This window comes from Girardinichthys multiradiatus, chromosome 11 (genome assembly GCF_021462225.1).
Source record: "Girardinichthys multiradiatus isolate DD_20200921_A chromosome 11, DD_fGirMul_XY1, whole genome shotgun sequence".
NCBI lineage: Eukaryota > Metazoa > Chordata > Actinopteri > Cyprinodontiformes > Goodeidae > Girardinichthys > Girardinichthys multiradiatus.
Genome location: NC_061804.1, coordinates 34,484,852 through 34,494,932, shown reverse-complemented (window position 1 = coordinate 34,494,932; position 10,081 = coordinate 34,484,852).

The following is a 10,081-nucleotide window of genomic DNA, read 5'->3' as shown; positions in this document are numbered from 1 at the left end:
TTTTAGAAACCTAACTGCTCACAACTTTATCTCCGACCTGTCTTCTGTGTTCTTTGGTCATGATGCAGTTTGTCTTTTCCAACAAACCTCTGAGGTCTACACAGAACAACTGGGTTTATACTGAGAATGAATTACAACTGCTAGACTCTGTTTACAAATAAATTGACTTCTGAAGACAACTAGTTGCACTGGAATTTTTAGGGGGTAGCACAGTAAATGAGGCTGAACGTTTTCAGATCGTTTTCCTTCCACAATTATGCACTTTTTTGTGTTGGTCTATCACAGAAATATCCTTAGAAAATATATTTAAGGTTGTGGTTGTAACATAACAAAATGTAGAAAAGTTCAGGGGTGGTGAATATTTTTGCAGGGCACTGTAAGTGTTGATTGTTATTCCCCTTCTACAGTAATTGGAACACAAAGACTCCTTCAGTGTTTGTTTTAATGTCTTTTGTTCATGTGATCTAAAGTCAGACAAATTCGAACTTTAGAAGTGCTATAATGATAATATCATATCTGATTTAATAAGAGAACAGCTGTCCTTCAGCGGATCAGACAAGCTGTGGTGAAAACAAGCCCTGACTAAAGTGTCATATTTTGTATAGCAATAGCTCACTCTAATGATTCTGCTACTTTTTAATGAAACCTGTTTTACAGTATTTACAAGTACATGTGTTAATATGCACAATGTGTGTAGTAATTTTATTTTTCCTTGTTTTACTGTGTCTGTTTTTTTTCAATCAAGTACTTTTCTCACTTGTTGCCTTTTTAACTAAGGACTGTATCTGTAGGTTTCTTTCATTTTGTTATACCTCTTTTGCTGCCTGCTTAGTTTTGTTACCTAAATTATACATTGTCCTTATATTCTTTTAGATAATTATTCAACCACTACAGGTGCAATATGTTGTGTAACCAAACTGTTATCAATAAAGGTAATCCACTGCAACAGTCTCTGTGTTCTCACAAATAAACCAGTATTTCTACTGGACTCTTGCGTTGCTCACTGCTTTTGTACAAGACAATCACTCTACACATATGTTTACCTCAAGATAAGAATAAGACAATAAGTCTCAAACAAGAAATAAAATGTTCAGACAGAAATAAGAACTTATTGAGTCATTCTCTTTATTTATAATAGACAGTAAAAAGCATGAGACATGATAACAACTAAATCAACATCTCATTTAAGCTTGTAAACATAAAACAGGTTTTCTATGCAGTCTAGAAATGTCTGGAATATGATTTCAGTATTTTCCAGGAAAAATATCAGTATTTCCAGACTTCATTTTCTATCTTGTCTACTATTTTTCTTTCTTGTGTAGATCCCCAAAAAACAGAAATGGTTTTCTATTCAAAGCCACAGACATTTTTCCCTCCTCGTTTTTTTTTTCACTGCTTTTGGGTTTTGCTGCAGTTTGGCGCTGAGTCAGTGTTGGTTTGTGGACCATTAGGTATTGGAATGAAATCCTTAGATTATCAATATTTTATCAATATTTTCATAAAAATTATATAAAATACTGTGCAAACGTTTAATACATGTGTGAAAAAATGCTGTAAACAAAGAATGCTTTCAGAAATATAAATGATGATTGTTTATTTTTGTCAATTTACAAAATGCTAAGTGAGCAAACCCAAACATACAGCCAAAGTCATTAAGAACTATCTTCAGTGTAAAGAAGAACAAGACTTACTGGAGGTGATGGTATGGCCGCCACAGAGCCCTGATCTCAACATCATCAAGTGTGTCTGGGATTACATGAAGAGACAGAGGGATGTGAGAAAGCCTACATCCACAGAAGATCTGTGGTTAGTTCTCCAAGATGTTTGAAACAACCTATCAGCCGAGTTCCTTCAGAAACTGTGTGCAAGTGTACCTAGAAGAATTGATGCTGTTTTGAAGGCAAAGGGTGGTCACACCAAATATTGATTTGATTTAGATTTCTCTTTTGTTCTTTCACTGCATCTTTGGTGATTTTGTTTAAAATAATTTTGAATCTGAAGAAAAGTACTCACATTAAAGGTTGGGTTTTTCTAAAAAATGCACTCTGAAGTAATGCTACCTCAATAAAATATGAATTTGATATCAAGCAGCGTGATTCTTTGCCAGGGGAGAACTTCAAATAACTAAGGGGGGCTGCCATTTCCTGCCTAGCTTTTATTTATTTAAACCCAAATGCCAAAAAAAGTCATGCTTTAATTTGTCTTCTATGTTTCCTGTCTTTGTCCTACAGAGGGAGCTCCTGAGTTACAGAATAGTAGCGTAAACCCCTGGCAGGACACTGGGTCCGCGTTTTAAGAGTTCGAAAAGTCAACATAAAATAGTGAATAATTTGAGTGTTCACATTTACTTATATTACACCTGCTTTTAGTATTTATTGCCCCCATTACATTTAAGATGGAAGGGTTTATCTTTTTCAATACACATCTTTACTTAAAGTGCAGATAAATTGTATTAATGTAATTCATTGTCATCAGGTTTCTGAGCATTAATAAAAACGGAACAATATTATTATTATTATTATTATTATTATTATTATTAATATTATTATTTTAACAGCATATACAAAAGGGGGTAGAATTTGATTTCACATTTTAACAAAATCATGATTTGTATTATTTTTTCTAGTAAAAATGGCTGAAGAACATACAAGACTTAGCACGCATGAAAAGTAAAGGTTAGAACAATGTGCAGTGCTGCCAAAACACGGCATGTGGGCATGTCGGCATGTGGCACTGACGCAGGTGAACTACATTTATGGTACATTAACTGAGCCACCAAAGGCAGAGATGAAGAGAAGTGCATCACATCCTGTCATAATGAGTATGCGGCAGAAAAAAGAAGCTGTGGAAATATTTTCTGCCACAAGCTCTGAGCAGAAAACTCTAAAGAGAAACTCAGTCTCATCCTTCAGTTCCTGCAACAGGTTCCTTTACCTCAATAAGACACAATCTGCTGAACAATATCTGTAGCTTTCATCAGTCTTAATAAATTAATCAGATTTATAATGTTAATGTTCTCACTGGACCAACTCTTATCTGTAGCACCACCTTTTTTTTTTTTTTACAGTTTATTGTTTCTTTATGCTGAAAATAACCTTATTTGCTTCATCTCATGCATCTCATGCACAGCTTTATGGTTAAAGAGTACCACTACTTCCTTGAATAAGAGCATATTACCTATGTGGTTTTTTTCAACTTGCAACCACCCACGATGCTGTCATCTTGAGTGGAGATCCAGCCTTGAGTTATTACCAGAGGTACCAGAGCTGTTTGCAGCCACAACCTGATTTTCGCTGCTTCCTGTGTAAGGATTATGTGAATTGACGGATCAGCAGGCTGCTGCCACGCTCATCTCGTCACAAATGAATATTTACCTTAGACTCCTCTGGAGAGGTGGCGACATGCAACCGCATCTCTGATGCCGGGTGTGCCACTGCATCTCGTGTTTTATATTAGTGAAGGTCCAATTATCCATAGCTCCTAATTTCCAGACTCTGTGCTTGGAGCACACAGATAAATTAGCCCAAACTCAGCTTGCTGTTTCCTCCAGGTAGTTTCTATTTAATAGAGAAACTATCACTAAAAAGGGTTATTTCATTTACACATGAATAGCAAGGATTATCTCAATCAGCTATCATATACATTATAATCAGTCATCCTCCACTCCATGTTGATATTAATAGAATCCCTTGTAACTTTTGCATGAGGTAATTAGGAGAACAAACAGGGTGTAAGCACAGCAGGAATCATGTGTGTTATGAGATCGATTATGTGAAACAAATCTGTTAAATGATGTGTTGTTTTACAGAGTAATATGTTTACTATAGGAGACAAAAGTAAGAGTCTAGAACTTTAACCCTGTATTATTTTGGGCTTTTAAGTGATAGAACAACTTGAAATAGCAAATGTTTGTAAAGTGGAGGAAAGAGTTTTTCCATTAAAAATCTGAAAAGTGCATTTTTTATTCAGCTCCCTATACTCTGTTACCTCCGAGTAAAATTCTATTGCTTTGGGAAGTTACCTAAGCTGCAGAGATCTACTGCTCAGGTTGGAGAATCTGTTCAGAGGACACCAATTAATCATGCAAAACCATAAATCTAGCTTTGATGAAAGAGTGACAAGAAGAAAGCCATTGTTGCAACAAAGCCATTTATTGGTTGACACAAGCCATGGGGAGGACAGCAAACTGGAAGAAGGTGACCAAAGTTTTACCAAAAATGGAACTTTTTGGCCTACATGTGTGTGGCAGAAATATTGAAAGTACCGGTACCGTCAACACACCATCTCTATCGTGAAACGTGGTGGTGGAAGCAGCATCCTGAGGGGATGTTTTTTGTCAACAGAGATAGGGAAGCTTTTAAGAGTTGATGGGAAAATATGTGTAGCTAAATACGGGACAATCCTGAAAGAAAACCTGTTAGAGACTACAAAATACTAGAGATCGGGGTGGTGGTTCACTTTCTAGCTGGAAACAAACCTAAACATACAACCAGAGCTACACTGGAGTAGTTAAGATTATAGTGTATTTATGTATTAAAATGGCCCCGTTAAAGTCCTGACCAAATTCAGCCTGTAGCAGGACATGAAATTAACATCACTGAAGCTAGTCTGCCTGAGCTTCAGGTGTTCTGCAAAGAAGAACGAGCAGAAATGTTAGTTTCTATATGTGCAAAGTGGCTGGAGACATACTGCTAAAAGACTTGTAGCTGCAGTGAACTGTACTTCTATAGAGTTCTGACTCAGGGGGGCTGGACACAAATGCACACCACACATTTAAGATTTAAATATATAAACAGTTTGAAAACCTTGTATATTTTTCCTTCCACTTCACAATTATGCACTACTGTGTGTTGGCCTAGCACATAAAATCTCAATGGAACACAATAAAGTTTGTGGTTGTAATTTGACAAAAAGTCGAAAGGATGTGAATACTTTTGCTTTGTGTTAATCCTGGCTGTTCATCTAGAACTTTAATGCAGCAATCCCTCCACAGCTTGTTAAATCTCACAGTTACTAATTTGTGGTACAGTTTTAATAATGTCATTCTATTTCAATTGTGCTACTGCTGTTAGCAAATAGATGGCCTATTAAAGATCAGTTGTTTATTCTTACATGCCCTGTTATACTGAGTATTGGAGGCACTCTACCCAGGCACACACCTACAGCCCCTGCCTGCAGAAGCTGCAGAGTGGCGTCATTTGAAACAGGAAATGAACCTGCTATCACAGAAACCATCAAGTTTCCCATGTCTTACAAAAGACAAGTAAGAATCGATGTGTGACCTGATTTCCTCCAATTTTTCCATTTGATCTTTAGAAGAAAATTAGACCTGAATACTTCTCAAACTCTAAATAATTATCTAACCCTAATGGTAAAGTACATAGCAGTCTTTACAACATGACTAATATACTTACCATATTTCCTACAACTGATATCATCTTTGAGATCTTTAAAAGTAAATTAAGGGGAGAATACAGTAATTCTTAATAAAATGTAAAAGTGAGATAAAATGTAACAATACGCAATCAGCTTAGCTCAGAATTACACAGAGAACCAAAATGAGAACAGAGGAGCTCTTTTCGTACGACAGGAAATTATTCACTCAATTTGAAGATTCAGTTCATTGCACAAAATCAACAAAACTTGCTTAAAGTTCAGTTTTATTCCTCCCTTTTTTGGGAACCAAAGATCTGTTGATAAGTAACTATCTTACCTGCACCAACTACTCCAATCCTTATAAAATAACTGTTTATGTGAATGCTGGTTTATACATTCTTAAAACTAATGTCATAATTGCAAAGGTTGGTTGATTACACAAAAGTCTGCATGTACCAGTTTATCCTGCATGGGAAACCATTGTTGAAGGGATAGTTCAGGATTTCTGAAATAGGGCTTTGTAAATAGCCTATAAGCAGTTCTTATCATACTGTACTCCCGGTGTCGTCTTTAGTATAAATCCAGATTAGTTGGTTGTAGGAACTGAAGTTACTGTGAAGTCCAAGAGGGGACTGTATACATTTGCTGTCTTAAAACAACTCAAAAACATCATAGTGCTTTTTTCCAACCCTATTTTACAAAGCTTTAAACCATTGTTTTTACATTGGGCAATTATTTGTACTAGTAATGAAGCCATGAAGTGGCACACCACCAATGATCCTCCTGTGTGAAGCATGCACTAAGATTTCAAGTCAGAATAACTCAGTAAAGCAGAGTAAAATGTTGTAATGCTTTAATTCCTTAAATTCTCCAAAGAATTTGCCTTTAATGGTGTCAAATCTAATGCAGCTGAGGTGCCTGTTGATTGGTTATTCCACACACAATGGCGCATTTTTTGCATTGCATTGCTGCCATCATGCAGTCGGTTAACAACCAACATCTGGTTGCGAATTTGCATCATTACAATTAATTAAAAATAATATGATGGAACAACAGTGATGGTACAGAACCATGCTGTAGTTCAGTTTAGTCCTGCTCCAGCAACAGCAGCATATATAAAATAATCCACATACCTAAAACTGAAAAATTTGTATAGTTACCATTATGCCCATTTGTGCCTAATTTCATTGATTTGCTCCATACCTAAATGTAAATATATATCCTGTGGTCTATTTTTAAACAATTTCTTCTGAATTTTGCATCTGCTTGACCGCTAAAACATAATGAATTATTTGTTGTATAATGCTGTAAATAAATTAACGTAGTAAGGAGTTAATTAAAGCTTTCTTTGTTGATGTTTACCAATTATTGGTTGTGACTGCCTCTTGCTTCCATTTCCCTTAAATTTCCCTTAAATAATAATCGGTTTCCATGTGAGTTAAATGAACAATAAAAGCAGAAACAGGGAAGTAACTGATAAGCATGGGGAAAAAAAACTAAAAGTAAATTAAGGGGGAAATACAGAATAACACAAACTCAAAGTCCAGGGACCAGGACAAACTGTGTAAAAGAACAAGCATTTGTAGCGCTTCAGGTAAAATTAATGGTTTTTGAGTTTTCTACAGAATTACTTTCAGATTACTAACCAGATAACGTTGGCATGATAAACTAAACCAATATACTACACAAGTTTTGGGTGTCGTGAGAACCATGGTATTTTACTCAACGCTATCCTACCATAAGAATCTCATACCAGCTCTTTTTTAGGTAACTATAAGAGTCCTTTACAATTTGCTCTTTTCACATGAACAAAGCAACAAATCACAACTCTTCATGCCTTCGTTAGCTCTGTATCAACACATTTTTGAATGAAAAAATTCTTTCTGACTACCCTTCAGCTGCTACATGACATAGACTAGAGATGCTTTTTCATTCCACTAGATGTAGGGAAAATAAGTAGACAAGGACGTGGGAAAGTAGGATGTTGTATGCATTCTGTAGGCTAGGAAGTCCTTGTCTACATTGTTTTAAGGGAAATCCCAAAACCAATTCTGGTTATAAACGAAGGTAAAGAAGGAGCTCAGGGCTAAATCTATGATGCTCAAACTATGCCCTTTTAGGTTTGATGCTATTTACTATTAATAAGGTGTTTCATTAAATGTTACATTTAGAGGTAGAGTTGATTTACATGACTGTAAATATATGAAACCTCCTGACTTACCAGCTACAAGTGCTAAAGTCACATATTCTTTTTCTTCTGTTCCCCTGAGTTGGCCAGAAATGTCATATTACTTGTCAGTCTTGTCACCAATATTTAACATTTAGCACCCAGCCAATCACTGTGTGATTAAGAAGCCGACAAACCTTAGTGTCCACAGAGGAGTCAGAAGCTGTGAAGGCCTCAGTATGAGTCAAAGGAAGTGCTTGCCTGGTCAGAATGACACTTCGCAGCAGTACAATATGGAGGCTTTAGCCAACACAGTCATACAACCAGGTGTGCGCAAGCAAGATTAAAACAACAGGATTTTATTATTTCCAGCCTTCCTGCAACTACTTCAGTCACCTCTTATGTATTCAATTTGGTATAACACTATGAATCAACAATGGACAGTGAAATGAATCAGTCAATTGTAGTAGACACTTGGCTTGTTTGTGGGGGTCTTTGGAACTGGTAATTACACGTCTGCGGTAATACACAGCCAGACCACATCTACAACCACAATCCTGTATATGAAGCAACAGTTGTCAGACTGCAGTAGTGGGGAATTGTCACACATTTACTGCCTTACTGACAAACTCCTCAGAGAGAAACAAAAGAGCTTGGCATGTTTATCCTATCTAATCACATGTGAAATATGTAACATGTGAAAAGCATCTTTTCTTAATGTGGGAACTTTTTCACATGTAAAAGGTTTTCTCGCATGTATTTCACATGTTGCGACACATTACTGTTTCCACATATGAAATATGTGGCCTAACATTTCATATGTGGAAGGGTTTGCCATGTTTGTTTCACATGTTGAAGGTTTTCCCACATGTGTTCGAATGTTATTACACAATATAATTTGCACATATGAAACACATGAAGAAAAGCTTTACGTGTGAAAGGGTTTAAGACATTGTTTCACATGTTACAGCATATTAAATCTTCCAGATGTCAAACACATGTGTTTACATGTTACAACACAATATAAACTTCACGTGTGAAGTGCCTTAAGACAACATGTGTTTTGAATTGGCGCTATATAAATAAAACTGAATTGAATTTAAATGTCAAGCACGTTTTTTTACACATGTAACCTGTTAAGGCACAATATGATTTGCTTAAGTGCAACACGTCCGGGAAAAGGTGCAAGAGTTGCCCCCGTGTTTTCTCTTTCCTATATACAAGCACATATGGTTTATCATTTACGCCTCTGATCGCACATTCTCACATTATGGTTTTGCACATGTGAGAATATGTGTTGTTTTCCCATGAGAGAACTAACTTTTGAAAAAGATCCCAGAGTAAAGATCTCATCTCCTACACAGCCAGCATTTTTAAAAGTCACAGTAGGAAGGGATGAAAATGTTCCCTTATAATGATCAAAATTCATGGAGGGGCCAAAACCTTTTTACTTGCTACCTGATGTTGATTGATAACTATTTGTAAGCAGCTTAGATGAAGCATAATTAGTTTTTACTAGCTAATGAATTTGAATCAATAATATCTTATTACTTAACTTAATGAGAGGTTAGTCATGACTTAATTGTTTGCTGTTACTGGAGAAAGACACCCACATGTGTTGTAAAAGTGAATGATGTGTTTCAAAATAAATAAGAAAAAACTATTGCCACCTCACCAGCCTGATCTTATCTTTGACAGAGCTGAACTGAAGTAGAAAACTGGCATTTTCTAGTTGAGATTCATTCATCTAATTACTAAATCATGTATTGAGTAAGAGTGATACATAACTGTCTCACATATTTGGACCAAAAAGGAATATCAGACATCTGAGACACACTTTCCATAGTGTTCAAAGAGTTTTCAAACACTAAACACATCTTTTCTCAGTTTTGTCATTATCTTATTTTTACTTTTAGTACTTTGTTGTGTTTATAGTTCCATGAATCATTAGTGTTTTACCCCTCTGTCACCATGTATGTTCTTGTCATTTTCCCTCGGTGCCATATATTAATTAACACTTTTAAACATTCACTGCAAATATCTTAAGGTTGGTAAGCAAACAATATTATTAAAACAAGACCTGGAAAAAAACTGGCTTTAACACTCAGAATTCACTTTTTGCCTTTTTTTACATTGTGGAGACTGATTTGATGGTACACCAGTTTAGCCATAGGGTCCATGGCCTTTTAACCTACAACCTGCGCACTGCACAGTGGTGGGAAAGGAGTCGTGCAGAGAGGATGTGCGTATGCAAATATCACTTCTTGTGCTTTTTTGCAACAGTCTGCATAGGATAAATGTTGCATATTAAAAATTTCTACACATATTTCATATCAATATTTCAGACTTCTAGTTTTCAGTTCCTTTTAGACCACTTAAATGCAATTTACCCAGTGGTCAGGATTTAACTATTGAACCTGCAGAAACCAGACTATAAAGAGGGTGGGTGGATGGATGGATGGATGGATGATGGGCAAACACATGGACAGAGGGAAATAAATTCTGGCATGATAGGGAATGAAGTCCAGAAATGCAAAT